The sequence below is a fragment of the Primulina eburnea genome, chromosome 13 (genome assembly GCF_022965805.1).
Source record: "Primulina eburnea isolate SZY01 chromosome 13, ASM2296580v1, whole genome shotgun sequence".
Taxonomy (NCBI): Eukaryota; Viridiplantae; Streptophyta; class Magnoliopsida; order Lamiales; family Gesneriaceae; genus Primulina; species Primulina eburnea.
In genome coordinates this window covers 14,725,881-14,741,229 of record NC_133113.1, presented here as the reverse complement: position 1 = coordinate 14,741,229, position 15,349 = coordinate 14,725,881, and the positions used below count along the sequence as shown (strand labels likewise).

Below are 15,349 nucleotides of genomic sequence, written 5' to 3'. Positions count from 1 at the left end.
CAAAAGACATCACAAGAAACTCATAGTGACCGTACCTGGTCCGGAAAGCTGTCTTAGGGATATCAGACTCCCTAACCTTCAACTGATAGTAGCCAGACCGAAGATCAATCTTCGAGAACACAGTGGCACCATGGAGCTGATCAAACAAATCATCTATCCGAGGCAACGGATACTTGTTCTTGACGGTCACTTTGTTAAGCTCCCTGTAGTCGATACACAGCCGCAAGGAACCATCCTTCTTCTTGACAAACAGAACCGGAGCTCCCCAAGGCGAAGAACTCGGACGAATAAAGCCTTTGTCTAAAAGATCCTGCAACTGAGTCTTCAACTCCTTCATCTCGGTAGGGGCCATCCTGTACGGAGCCTTAGAAATAGGAACCGTATCTGGAGCTAAATCGATCACAAACTCAACATCCCTATCCGGCGGCAAACCCGGAACATCATCCTCAAACACATCAGCAAACTCCCTCACCACATCGATATCATCTACATTCAACTTAATCAATCTATCAACATCCATAATAGAAGCAAGAAACCCATCGCAACCTCTACACAACAATCTCTCAGCCTCAAGACAAGAAATAAAAGGAAGGACCAGCGAAGTACCTGCACTGGCGAGCGCTCCTCCCTGGCCATCATCTGCAAAAGTCACCTTCTTAGCAACACAATCGATAACTGCACGGTAAGTCGAAAGCCAATCCATGCCAAGAATAACGTCGAAAGCAACCATAGGGATAACAATCAAATCAGCGAAGACAACTCGCTCCTCAATACGAACAGGGCACGCAAAGACAATCGATGTCGGGCACAAGACATCCCCCGAAGGTAAAACAACATTAAGATGAAGGGGAAGAATAGAAGGAACTATACCCAAAGATCTCAAAAATAATTCAGACATAAAAGAATGAGTAGCACCAGTATCAATCAAAGTAGTAGCTACTCTGCCTGAAATCAAAATAGTACTAAGGATCAATGAAGATTCACGATTAATACCTTCCTTCGTCATCGAAAAGATACGACCCTGCACCTTCCCTTGGCTATCTCCCCTCGGGCAATTCCTGGCAACGTGGCCTGCCGCGCCACAACGAAAACAAGTATGAGTGCCCAATCTGCACTCTCCTCGATGATGCTTACCGCACTTTGGACACTGCGGCTTCTCAGGATCAAATGGAGCAACTGGAACTGGCGGAGGTCTAGGACTCGACTCCATCTTGCCCTTGCCCTTGAAACGATCCCTGCCCCTCTGATTCGAACCCTGGCCTCTCTGAGCAATGGCCTGGTGTCTCTCTTGCCTCTCCCGGGCAATGTCCTTCTCATCCTGCTCGGCCAACAAAGCTTTGGACACAATCTCCTTGAAAGTAACGGCCTTGGACATGTTAATGTCCCGACGAATCTCAGCTCTAAGGCCTCGAATGAAATGAGCGCCTTTGTCTTTGTCATTGGATGCAACATACGGAGCAAAAAGGCAACCCTCCTCGAACTTCAGAATATACTGGCCAACATCCATGCTCCCCTGTCGAAGCTCCAAGAACTCCGTAACCTTCCTCGCTCGAAGTGCGTCGGGGAAATACTTGTCGTAGAACAAGTCTGTGAACTCTGACCACTTCAGTGTCGCAACATCTACTCCAACTTTCGTAGCATTCCACCAGATACGTGCAGCTTTAACCAGCAAGAACACTGCACAGCTAATCCTGTCTTTATCCTCATACTGGAGATGATCGAAGATAGCTTCAAGCGCCTTGACCCACTCGACAGCAACTAGAGGATCGGTGCTACCTGCGAATTCCGGTGGATCCATTCTCTTGAAAGCAGAAAAGACGGCATCAGTGCCAACAGCCTGAGCAACCTGACCTCTCACTTGGCCTCGACCCTGACCAGCTCCTTGCAATCGGAGCAACTGCTGAATCTGATCGCTATGCACCTTGGCCTGCTCCTTAAGCAACTTGCCGAACTCGTCGACAACTCTCGAGGAAGAACTATCCTCACCCTCTGCCGCCTTACGCTTAGGAGGCATACTCTACAATTGCTCACAAGACACCAATCAATATATAACAATGAATAGATGCAAGAAAACATACCCGGACAGTTGAAAGTAGACGAAGTCATATGCATTGGTCCGAAGAACCGGTGCTCTGATACCACTAAATGTGACACCCTGACCCGATACATTTAAAATACAGCGGAATTTAAAATTTTCTTTCAAATGGAAGGAGTTTCAAAATACATTTCATAAAAGTGTTTACAAAATAACAACATGATCATTCCAATGACATAACAAAATACAAAATATCATTAGTGTGATCATGCTACAAAATGATACAAAATAATCATCCTTCCAGTCTTCGTATGCATATGACCCCCATCCACAATCAACGTCCCGGTCCGTCGCTCTTATCTGCATCACATGAAAATAACTGAAATGAGAATAAATCTCAGCAAGTGGAACTCTTACATAGCAATGATACATAGTATACTCTGTAAAACATGGCTTTTAAATCATAAATACCATCGACTCTGAAACACGAATACTGTAGCAATAACTGTAGCAATAGCATAGCAATAAATAGCAATACGATGGTATTCTCTTTTCTATGGTTGGATTGATATCAATAGTATCTGTGACTGTGGTTGCCAATATCCCATCGATATAAATCGATAACTGTGAGGGGATAAAAGCCTATGGTCGATGATCATCTAATTGCATGCAATGCTATGGCTATGATTAATCAATCCAATAAAACATTTGAATTCTCAATAGCATTTAAGGCCGTCGTTTCGCAATCTCATAATATCTCTTGTATTCCCTTTATAACAATGGTGAGACATATAATGCCTCCAATAGATAATCAATGAAATGAATACATAGCAATGGTTCAATGGAAGGGAATAACACTTTGAAACCTTTAAAACACAATACATATATCAATCATGTGAGCAAAGGGATGAAATTCCACTTACAACCCAAAAGAACACCTCAAATAAGCTCTTGGTACACCACCTATAACAATAATCCATAAATAACACCAATGTCAACTCTATATCCACAAGTACAAGCCAAATAACCCATTAAACAACTCAAACATCAAATCCAAAATAACCCTTAACTCAAAACCTCGTTAGAATCGCACCAAAAACTTACCTAAGCTTCCTTATACCACGGAGAACGATGATCTCAAGTCGGAAATCAAAACAAAGCCAAGAATCAAAGATGGGAAGCAAAAGAAGTGGATGAAAACCCTTGATATTTGAGAGAAAATCTCGAAAAGTAGATAGGATAAGGTAGAAATGAAGTCAACTCAATCAAAAAGGTACTAAATAACTCGCCCATACTTACACCGCGGGTGCGGTCACACAAGCACCGCGGGTGCGCCATGCTCACGGCATACCAAAATAATTCTCATGCACGGACACCGCGGGTGCGGTCCTTCATTTACCGCGGGTGCGGTCTCACCGCGGGTGCGGTGCTTACTCTACCGCGGGTGCGGTCATGCCACGGCCCTCCAAATTCAAAATGATGAATAGTACACCGCGGGGGCACTCATCTAAGAGCGCGGGTGCACTCTACTCACGGCAATGAACAGTACCAACTCAACTAAAATCGATCCGAAACGCTGAAACGAACAATCAACACCAACTAATACCTCAAATAAATAATAACCAATAATACTATAGCCCAAAACACAACTAAACACGACTAATCAAAAACCCAAATAACACAGTAAAGCTTAAACCGTACCGTACACCGGGCTCGGCTATTACACTTCAACTCATATATCCCGACCAATTCGACAACCATTGGTTTATCGAGAGTTGTCAATGAATCGATACTATGTGTCATGTCGTAGTTGCATCGATGGTGTAATCTATGAAACCCCTTTCATAATTACCACCATACTCTGGCCAGAGATTTCAACCTACATACACATGATAACACATAGGATATCCATACCCGAAGGTAAGCGGTGAATCCCCGACTACAATGCATCGACTCCTATGTGTTTCGAAAGAACACCCAACCTTGCCACCTGATGACCCCATGAGAGTCGGTAAACAAGTCAAAGTGTAATTCTAGCACACAGAGTCTCAATGTTGTCCCGGGTCATAAGGACTAATGGTGTACACCCATAAACCAGGACTTTTCCACTCGATAAGTGAGAACCACTAGGAAAGTCCTTTTATGGAGGGTTGTTCAGTGCACTCTACAAGGAGCACCTATCTGCATGCTCGGACATCACAATGTCCCCTACCAATGAAACATGGTACTCACATCGCAGATACTAGTCTCTAACTTTAGCGGCCTATATCCTTCTTAGTGGCGGCTGAATCGACTAGGAACCGTTTAGAATATACAGTATTACAAATATGAGTTTCATGATACTCATCATATGAGCATCTCATATTCTTTCTACTATTTGTATATTCAAGGGCTTTATCTATGCAAATAGCATGGGTATACAGATAAAGATGTGTCAAAATAATAATTTCAAATATTACTAAAATAAAGATTGCTTATACATAGAGTTTCATTGTGAACACTCGGCCAACACTTGGCTCGACGGGCACCTACTCTAACAGCTACTACAGGACATAAGTTTTAGACAGCGTAGAATCGAAGTCAGATCAAGAAACGGATATCATATAGAATTGTTATGAATTTCAGAGTTTAATTGACTGAGATGTGATGTCAGATTTGTACGGTGGTTGATTATAAGTTAATGGAATTGGTATTACTAGTATCGCAAGGTTGTACTGTTGTACTGTCAGAATTTGATAAAACAAAGGTGTCGTGATTTGATTAGAATATTGATACAATATATTGATATTGTCATTGCCAGATTGAACAGTGACAGACTTTGAGTCAAGACTTCGATTGTATCAGAGCGACAGCAAGAAAGGTATAAATAAATGTTGATTCGAGATTGCAAAACTCGAGTTAGGTTTGACTCGAGTTTCCCTAAATCACATACTTTATTTTATTGCATTGATATTTGCAAATTATCAGATTGATATGTTTAGTCTATTGAATGATAGCAGACCAGAGTTTGAGTCCAGGGCAGATCAGCCTAGCTAGGGCAGAACCGTCGAGTCTTTGTCAGAACCGCGAAGACTCTAGACTTACAATGTATCAATGAGCTTAGATGTAGATCGACTTCTATTGTATACATTCGATACAGCATGCCGAAGTTTAAATTAGATCGGGATCCCTAGGTTGGAAATAAGTTAAGACAAGATAACAATTCATTGACTTAAATACAGATTTGTATGGATTCAAGTAGTCGGATTGGATACATGTTTTAATGATTGTTTATGCTTTTATATATGTTTTATATGATTGCATTGATAGATTGTTTATACTGGCATATTTATATCTCACCGGAGATATCCTGCTGTTGTCTTGCTTGTATGTGTGCATGGCAACAGGTGGGACAGGTTCAGGGTCACAGAGGTGAAGAAAGATCGAGATTAGGGTGGTGGTTCCGGACTTGGATATAGATAGGTTTTATTACTTGATTGTAGTAGTTGAACCTAGTTTTGAACTAGATGCATGTTATACAGGATTTGTATTATTATACTGGTTTGTATAATAGAATGATTCCATTACCTTCCGCATTTTTTTAAAAAAAATTTAGACCCTGTTTATTCTAATGGATTAAATTAGTCCCAATGACGAATAAGAAGATGATTAGCGTCCGGGTCCCCACACAAACACCATATGAGATATGGATGGGTAAGCCACCCAAATATTCTTATCGTAGAATATGGGGGTGCCCTGCTTATGTGAAGCTGGTAGTGGGAGATAAATTGGATAGTCGATCCATTTTATGTTACTTTGTGGGATATCCAATAAATTCGGTTGGATACTACTTCTATCATCCCCAAGAAACAAAGGTGTTTGTTTCTAGGAATGCAACCTTTTTGGAAAAAGAATTTCTATTGGATAGAAAAGGGGAGATGATAGAACTCGAAGAGGTTCGAGAGACACCCACAATTATAGAACTCACACCCGAAGAGCCAAGAGAGGAGATACAAGCTCCTAGAAGATCCGAGAGAGTCTAGAGACCACCTATGAGGTATGCTCTGCTTCTTGAAGAGGGACATGATGAGCCTAACCATGGATGTGATCCAAAGACCTTCAAGGAAGCGTTATCTGATGCCGATTCATCCAAGTGGCTTGAAGTAATGGAATCTGAGATAAATTTCAATGCATTCGAACCAAGTGTGGAATCTCGTGGATCCACCTGAGGGAATTGTTCCCATAGAGTGTAAATGGATTTACAAGAGGAAACTTGGGGCCGATGGGAAGGTATTGACCTTCAAGGAGCAATTGGTGGCAAAAGTATATACTCAAAGACAAGGAGTTGACTTTGAGGAAACCTTTTCTCCAGTTGTAATGTTCAAGTCTATAAGGATATTGCTAGCCATAGATGCATGGTATGACTATGAGATATGGCAGATGGATGTCAAAACAGCCTTTCTTAATGGGGATATTAAGGAAGAGATTTACATGTCTCAACCTTAAGGGTTTACATCTGTCGGAAGTTAGCATATGCTATGCAAGCTTCGGAGATCTATTTATGGTATAAAGCAGGCATCTAGGAGTTGTAACCTCAGATTCGACAGTACAATCAAAGATTTTGGTTTTAATAAGAATCCTGAGGAACCCTGTGTGTATAAGAAGGTCAGTGGGAGTGCTGTGATATTCCTGGTGATTTATGTTGATGACATTCTGCTCATTGGGAATGATGTAGGAATGTTGCAATCAACTAAGATATGGTTAGCGAGTAAGTTCTCGATGCAGGACTTGGGTGAAGCATCTTTTGTATTGGGATTACAAATCTATAGAGATAGATCAAAAAGCATTGCTTGATCTCACCCAGTCCACATACATTGATACCATCATGAAGCGGTTCTCGATGGATGAGTCCAAAAGAGGACATCTACCAATGTGTCATGGCGTTTCCCTATCCAAGTCTATATCTCCCATGACTGATGCAGAGATAGCGGCGATGACAAGCATTCCTTATGCACCCGCAGTTGGTAGCATCATGTATGGGATGATTTCTACACGTCCTGACGTGGCTTTCGCACTAAGTGTATTGAGTAGATATCAATCGAACCCTGGTCTTCCACACCTGAAAGCTGTGAAAGACATCATCAAGTAGTTGAGAAGGACCAATAATTGTTCTTGGTCTATGGGGTGGAGAACTGAAATTGGAAGGATATACTGACTCTAGCTTCCAAAGCGATATCGATGACTCGAAGTCAACCTCTGGGTTTGTATTCATGCTCAATGGTGCTGCTGTCTCTTGGAAGGGTTCCAAGAAAGACAGTACTAAGGATTCCAGCAGAGAGGCCGAATACATTGCTGCATCAGATGCAACAAAAGAGGCTGTTTGGATAAGGAATTTCGTCCAAGAGTTGGACGTCATTCCAAATGGATTTGCTCCTGTCCCGGTGTTGTGCGACAACACGAGAGCTATAGCTCAAGCAAAGGAGCCAAGGTCTCATCAGAAATCCAAACACGTATTGATAAATTACCACATCCTCTGAGATATTGTGGAAAGAGGAGAAGTGTTGATTGACAAAGTCGGCTCCGCAGATTATGTTGTTGATCCACTTGCTAAGCCTTTACCTAGACCATTATTCGAGATGCATCGCGAATCAATGGGTTTGAAGCATTTGAGTAGTTGGCTCTAGTGCAAGTGGGAGATTGTTAGAGTAGGTGCCCGTCGAGCCAAGTGTTGGCCGAGTGTTCACAATGAAACTCTATGTATAAACAGTCTTTATTTTAATAATATTTTAATTTAGCATTTTGGCACTTCTTTATCTGTACACCCATGCTAGTTGCATAGATAAAGCCCTTGAATATACAAATAATAGAAAGAATATGAGATGCTCATATGATGAGTATCATGAAACTCATATTTGTAATACTGTATATTCTAAACGGTTCCTAGTCGATTCAGCCGCCACTAAGAACGATATAGGCCGCTCGAGTTCGAGACTAGTATCTGCGATGTGAGTATCATGTTTCATTGGTAGGGGACATTGTGATGTCCGAGCATGCAGATAGGTTCTCCTTGTAGAGTGCACTGAACAACCCTCCATAAAGGTCTTTCCAAGTGGTTCTCACTTATCGAGTGGAAAAGTCCTAGTTTATGGTTGTACACCATTAGTCTTTATGACCCGGGACAACATTGAGACTCTATGTGCTAGCATTGCACTTTGACTTGTTTACCGACTCTCAAGGGGTCATCAGGTGGCAAGGTTGGGTGTTTTGTCGAAACATATAGGAGTCGATGCATTGTAGTCGGGATTCACCGCTTACCTTCGGGTATGGATATCCTATGTGTTCTCATGTGTATGTAGGTTGAAATCTCTGATCAGAGTATGGTGGTAATTATGAAAGTGGTTTCATAGATTACACCATCGATGCAACTACAACATGACACATAGTATTGATTCATTGACAACTTTCGATATACCAATGTTTGTCGAATCGGTTGGGATATATGAGTTGAAGGGACCGTACTGTACGTTAACCATAATTGAATGGTTCTTGCAGACACTATCATTTGATACCTAGGGAATCATGTAAGTGATGCTGCTAGGCGTTTAACATGGTTGGTTGGGTACTATCAGACTTGAGTTCTGACGTTCTTGTTATCAAAGAGTTGATAAGTAAGAATAGAGCAATTGGGGTATGCTCGTATAAGGACATGTTTAGTCCGAATCACATGGAGATATGAACTCACGGTTAGTTGTATCAATGAACCATTGAGGGCCACACAAGTACTTGCTTTCTGGATCACGTTGAGAAGTAAAATAGTTCAAAGTGTTGAACGGCTTATAAAGGAGTTTATAAGCGTAAGGAAAAATAGAAGTATGACTTCTATGAGAGAAATGTAACTTTTAATTTGAGGAAGTGTTCTTAAATTAAAAGTTGGCCAAACAAATAATGTATTTGAAAATTGTGATTTTCATAAACATTATTATGGACTAAATTATATTAATTCAAGTGTTGAATTAATTAAACACTAGTGGGCCTAGTAGAGTCCAAATAATTAAATTAACTCAAGTGTTGAATTAATTAAATAACATTGGGCCTTGTAGAGCCCAATTAGAAATAATTATTAAACTAGTGGGCTTGAGTAAAATAAAGTAATGGTTAAATGGTCTCAAATGTGTTTGAGACATTTAAACAAAAGTCCATGGGCCTTGTAATTGTTACAAGCCCAAATAGAATGTGCATGGGGAGGTGAAGAGTTGGGAGACAACTTTTTGCATGTCCAAGGCATGGCATGCTTTGGGACAACACAACTTTTCCCACAACCAAGACTAGTCTTCCCTCCTCCAATTTTGAATGACAATGGCCGAAATTTTGAGATAGGATTCTCCAAATTTTTATTCTTCAATTGTTGAGGAAAGAAATCACTTCTCTAAGAAAAATACTCTAATTTTTCTAGTGCAAAATTAGGGTGGTTCTAGCTAGTTGGTGGTGGGCCTAATTTTGAAGGAAAGATTCAAGAACAAGGTGAAGCTTGTAGATTTTCTTGCCATCAAGAGCTTAGTTGTATATCAACTAAGTTGGAGCCATCATCAATCTCAAGAGATTGATAGGTAAAAATTTCTAAACACACCATGTATGACATATTTTGTGTTTTTGTATTTGATACACACTAGTACACATGGTGCTCGATTTTCATTCTAGAAAATATGATTTTCGAAAATTATTGTTGCTGCCGTTGCGTTTTGGTCACCTAAAATCGATCCCTTTCAACTATATGATTGCATGTTTCGTTGATTTACACTGGGATATATTTCTCACTGGAGTTATCCGGCTGTTGTCGTGTTTGTATGTGTGCATGACAATAGGTGCGACAGGATTAGGGTCGAGGAGATGACGAGAGATCATGATTAGATTGGAGACCACGGACTTTGATGTTGCTGTAGATAGGATTCAGCACTGGACATTAGTTGTTGATCCTCAGTTTGAGTTTATGTTAATTGTACAAGACTTGTACTGTTATATTGATATGTATATTTGATTGAATTCCATTACGTTCCGCATTTAATACTGTATGTTAAATAAAAAAAATTAGACCCTGTAATAGCCGAGCCCGGTGTACGGTACGATTTAAGTTTCGTATGTTCATTTGGGTTATTTGATTAGATATTAAGAGTTGTATTTATGGGCTATAGTATGCTTGGTATATTGTTCTTGAGGTGTTAGTTGTTGTTGGTTGTTCGTTTCAGAGTTTCGGATCGATTTTAATTGCATTGGAAGTGATCATGGCTGTGACCATAGTGCACCCGCGCCCTTAGATGAGTGCCCCCGCGTTGTACTATTCATGATTGTAGAGTTGGAGGGCCGTAGCAGCAGCGCACCCGCGGTAGTGCAAGGACCGCACCCGCGGTGTGCACCGCACCCGTAGTGCTTGCATCGCCGCACCCGCGGTGATCGTGTATCATGATATTTGTGTAGTGCCGTGAGCTCAGCGCACCCGCGGTCCTTGTATTGGCGCACCCGCGGTGGAGGTATGGCCGAGGTTTTAAGTCACTTTTGGAGTGGTTAGCCATCACTTTCCCTTTTCTTTTCCATCTCATTCTCGATTTTCTCTCCATTGCAAGGGTTTTCTTCATTTCATTTCATCTCCTAGCTTTGATTCTTGGATTTAGTTGGATTTCCGAGTTGAGATCGAGCTTCTCCGTGGTGCTAGGAAGCTTAGGTAAGTTTTTTGTGCGATTCTTTTAAGATTTCGAGTTGAGAGTTGTGTTGGGTTTGTTATTCTTGTGGATTTATGGATTATTAGCTTGGTTTCTTGGATTTGGAGTTGATATTGGTGTTATATTTGGATTATTGTTGTAGGTGGTGATCAAGAACTAAGTTTGTGGTGTTCTTGTGGGTTGTAAGTGGAATTCCTCCCTTTTTGCTCACATGATGTTATATGTATTGGGTTTAAAAGGTTTTATGTGATATTCCCTTCCATTTGAACCATTGTATGTATTGATTCAATTGTTATATTTTTTGGGGCATTTGTTGTCTCATATATATATTGAAAAATGGAATACAAAAGAAATATAGAGTTTCAAAGTTCATGTTTAAATGTCAGAGAATTCAAATGTTTCCGGATTGATAAATACATAGTCAGAGATTGCATGCAATATTAGTTGATCAACGTCCATAGGCTTTTATCCCTCAGAGTTATCGGTATTTATATCGATTTGGGATACGAGCAAACCACAGACAGAGATACTATTGATATCAATCCCCACAGTAACGATAAATACCATCTCATTGCTATTGCTATTGCTATTGATATGATATTCATGTTCAGAGTTTACAGTCCAGAGTTGATGGTATTTATGATTTCAAAGCTATGTTTTACAGAGTTTATTGTTCATTGCTATGTAAGAGTTCCACTTGCGGAGATTTATTCTCATTTCAGTTATTTCATGTGATGCAGATCAGAGTGGTGGCCCGGGACGTTGACTGCGAGACAGGGGTCATATGCATACACCGATGGAAGGATGATTTTGATTGCATGATCATAGGAATGATGTTTTGTTTTTGTTATGTCATTTAAATGTACATGTATTAATTTTGGATGTAAATGTTTAAAGAAGTGTATTTTGAAACTCCTTCCATATTTAAAGTAAAATTTTTAATTTCCGCTGCGTATTTTTTAATGTTACGGGATAGAGGTGTCACATTTAGTGGTATCAAAGCCCCGTTCTTCGGACCAATGCATATGACTTCGTCTACTGTCAACTGTCCGGGTATGTTTTCTTGCATCTATCCATTGTTATATATATATTGATATGTATCTTGTGAGCTATTGTAGAATAGAGATGCCACCTAAGAGGAAAGCTGTAGAGGGTGAGGATAGTTCTTCCTCCCGAGTTGTCGACGAGTTCGGCAAGTTGCTTAAGGAGCAGGCCAAGGTTCATAGCGAGCAGATCCAGCAGTTGCTCCGATTGCAGGGAGCGGGACAGGGTAGAGGACAAGTGAGAGGTCAAGTTGCTCAGGCTGTTGGCACTGATGCCATATTTTCTGCGTTCAAGAGGATGGATCCACCAGAGTTTTCAGGGAGCACTGATCCGTTAGTTGCGGTCGAGTGGGTCAAGGCTTTAGAGGCGATCTTCGATCATCTCAGTTATTCAGACAGAGACCGTATCAGCTGTGCTGTATTCATGTTGGTTAAAGCTGCTCGCATTTGGTGGAATGCGACCAAAGTTGGAGTTGATGTCTCTACTTTGAAGTGGTCTGAGTTTACCGATCTTTTCTATGACAAGTACTTTCCCGACGCACTTCGAGCGAGGAAGGTGACAGAGTTCTTGGAGCTTCGACAGGGGAGCATGGATGTTGGCGAGTACATTCTGAAGTTCGAGGAGGGTTGCCTATTTGCTCCTTACATCGCATCCAATGACAGAGATAAAGGCGCTCATTTCATACGAGGCCTTAGAGCAGAGATTCGACGAGATATCAACATGTCCAAGGCTGTTACTTTCAAGGAGATCGTGTCCAAGGCATTGTTGGCTGAGCAGGACGAGAAGGACATTGCCCGGGAGAGGCAAGCGAGACATCAGGCTTTTACTCAGAGAGGCCAGGGTTCGAGTCAGAGGGGCAGAGATCGGTTCAAAGGGAAAGGCAAGGTGGACTCGAGTCCTAGACCACCGTCAGCTCCAGTTGTTTCATCTGATCCAGAGAGACCTCTTTGTCCTAAGTGTGGTAGATCTCATCGTGGAGAGTGCAGATTTGGCACTAATACTTGTTATCGTTGTGGCACGACAGGCCACATTGCCCGAGTTTGTCCAAAGGGAGCTAGCCAGGAGAAGGTGCAGGGTCGCATATTTTCGATGACGAAGGAAGGTATTAATCATGATTCTTCTCTGATCTCTAGTTCTATTTTAATTTCAGGCAGAATAGCTACTACTTTGATTGATACTGGTGCTACTCATTCTTTTATGTCTGAATTGTTTTTGAGATCTTTGGGTATAGTTCCTTCTGTTATCCCCCTCCAGTTCAATGTTGTTTTGCCTTCGGGAGATGTCTTGTGCCCGACATCGATTGTGTATGCATGCCCTGTTCGTATTGTCGAGCGTGAAGTCTTTGCTGATTTGATTGTCATCCCGATGGTTGCCTTTGATGTTATCCTTGGCATGGATTGGATATCGACTTATCGTGCAGTGATTGATTGCGTTGCTAAGACGGTGACTTTTGCAGATGATAGCCAGAGGGGAGGTATGCTCGCCAGTGCAGGTACTTCGCTGGTCCTTCCTTTTATTTCATGTCTTGAGGCTGAGAGATTATTGTGTAGAGGTTGCGATGGGTTTCTTGCTTCTATTGTGGATGTGGATGGTATGGTTAAGTTGAATATTGATGATATTGATGTCGTGAGGGAGTTTGCTGATGTGTTTGAGGATGATGTTCCGGGTTTGCCGCCGGACAGAGATGTGGAGTTCGTTATTGATCTAGCTCCAGGTACGGTTCCTATTTCTAAGGCTCCGTACAGGATGGCCCCTACCGAGATGAATGAGTTGAAGACGCAGTTGCAGGATCTGTTGGATAAGGGTTTTATTCGTCCGAGTTCTTCGCCTTGGGGAGCTCCGGTTCTATTTGTTAAGAAGAAGGATGGGTCGTTGCGGCTGTGTATCGATTACAGGGAGCTTAACAAAGTGACTGTCAAGAATAAGTATCCGTTGCCACGGATAGATGATTTGTTTGATCAGCTTCATGGTCTTACAGTATTTTCGAAGATTGATCTTCGGTCTGGCTACTATCAGTTGAAGGTTAGGGAGTCTGATATCCCTAAGACGGCTTTCAGTACCAGGTATGGTCACTATGAGTTTCTCGTGATGTCTTTTGGTCTGACCAATGCCCCTTCAGTTTTCATGGACCTGATGAACCGTGTGTTCAAGCCGTATTTGGATAGTTTCGTCATTGTTTTCATCGATGACATCCTGATCTATTCCAAGACCAGAGAGCTTCATTCAGAGCATCTCAGAGTTGTGCTTCAGTTGTTGAGAGAGAGGAGGCTGTTTGCCAAGTTGAAGAAGTGTGAGTTTTTGTTGGATCAGATTTCTTTTCTAGGCCATGTCGTTTCGAAGGATGGTATTGCTGTTGATCCAGTGAAGATTGAGGCGATTCAGAAGTGGCCTATTCCTACTACTGTTTCAGAGGTTCGCAGTTTCCTTGGTTTGGCGGGTTACTATCGTCGTTTCATTTCAGGCTTTTCCAAGATTGCCCTGCCATTGTCCAATCTGACGAGGAAGACTGTGAAATTCGAGTGGTCCATTGATTGCCAGAGTGCATTTCAGGAGTTGAAGGATAGATTGACGACAGCTCCTATTCTTTCATTGCCCAGTGGTTCAGAGGACTTTGTGGCCTATACCGATGCGTCGAAGAAGGGTCTTGGTGCGGTGCTGATGCAGCGAGGCAAGGTCATTGCCTATGCTTCTCGCCAGTTGAAGGATTACGAGAGGAATTATCCGACGCATGATTTAGAGCTGGCAGCTGTGGTTTTCGCCCTGAAGATTTGGAGACATTATTTGTACGGCGAAAAGTGTGAGATCTTCACAGACCACAAGAGTTTGAAGTATCTGTTTTCTCAGCGAGAGCTCAACATGCGGCAGAGGAGGTGGTTAGAGCTGGTCAAAGATTATGATGTGACGATTAGTTATCACCTAGGGAAGGCGAATGTTGTGGCTGATGCGTTGAGTCGTAAGTCGAGTTCTTCCTTGAGTTCTTTGCTTCAGAGACCGTTGTTGATGGATTTGCAGAGAGAGGAGATTTCATTGGTGGTTCCGGGGACCATTGCTCGTCTTTCAGCGTTGGTCATTCGGGCTACATTGACGGACAGGATCCATAGAGAGCAGACTGATGATGTTCAGTTGACAGAGTTGAGAGCTAGAGCAGAGGAGAGAGGGAATTCAGAGTTTGGGCTGAATGGAGATGGTTTGGTGACTTTCAGAGGCCGTACTTGTGTTCCTGCTGGTGATGATATTCGGCGTGACATTCTGACAGAGGCTCATACCGCACCATATTCGATTCATCCTGGCAGTACGAAGATGTATCAGGATCTTCGTCGACTCTACTGGTGGCCAGGTATGAAGAAAGATGTTGCTTTATTCATTTCTCAGTGCCTTACTTGTCAGCAGGTGAAGATCGAGCATCAGAGACCTGCTGGGACATTGCTATCATTGCCGATTCCTCAGTGGAAGTGGGAGCATATTACGATGGATTTCGTGACTGGTCTTCCCAGAGTGCAGAAAGGATTCAATTCTATTGGGGTTATCGTTGATCAATTGACCAAGTCAGCGCACTTTCTTCCAGTCAAGACGACGT

General features: G+C 42.0%; 1 long non-coding RNA gene across 1 annotated transcript in view; it reads right to left on the bottom strand.

Moving 5' to 3' along the window:
• Window positions 1-2,474: 2,474 nt before the first annotated feature.
• The window catches only part of LOC140810755 (uncharacterized), a 70,487-nt gene continuing 57,612 nt past the window's right edge, over window positions 2,475-15,349 (bottom strand). The window contains exon 3 of the long non-coding RNA XR_012113290.1: window positions 2,475-2,998. This is a non-coding gene — a long non-coding RNA (uncharacterized lncRNA). The remainder of the gene's footprint in view (window positions 2,999-15,349) is intronic.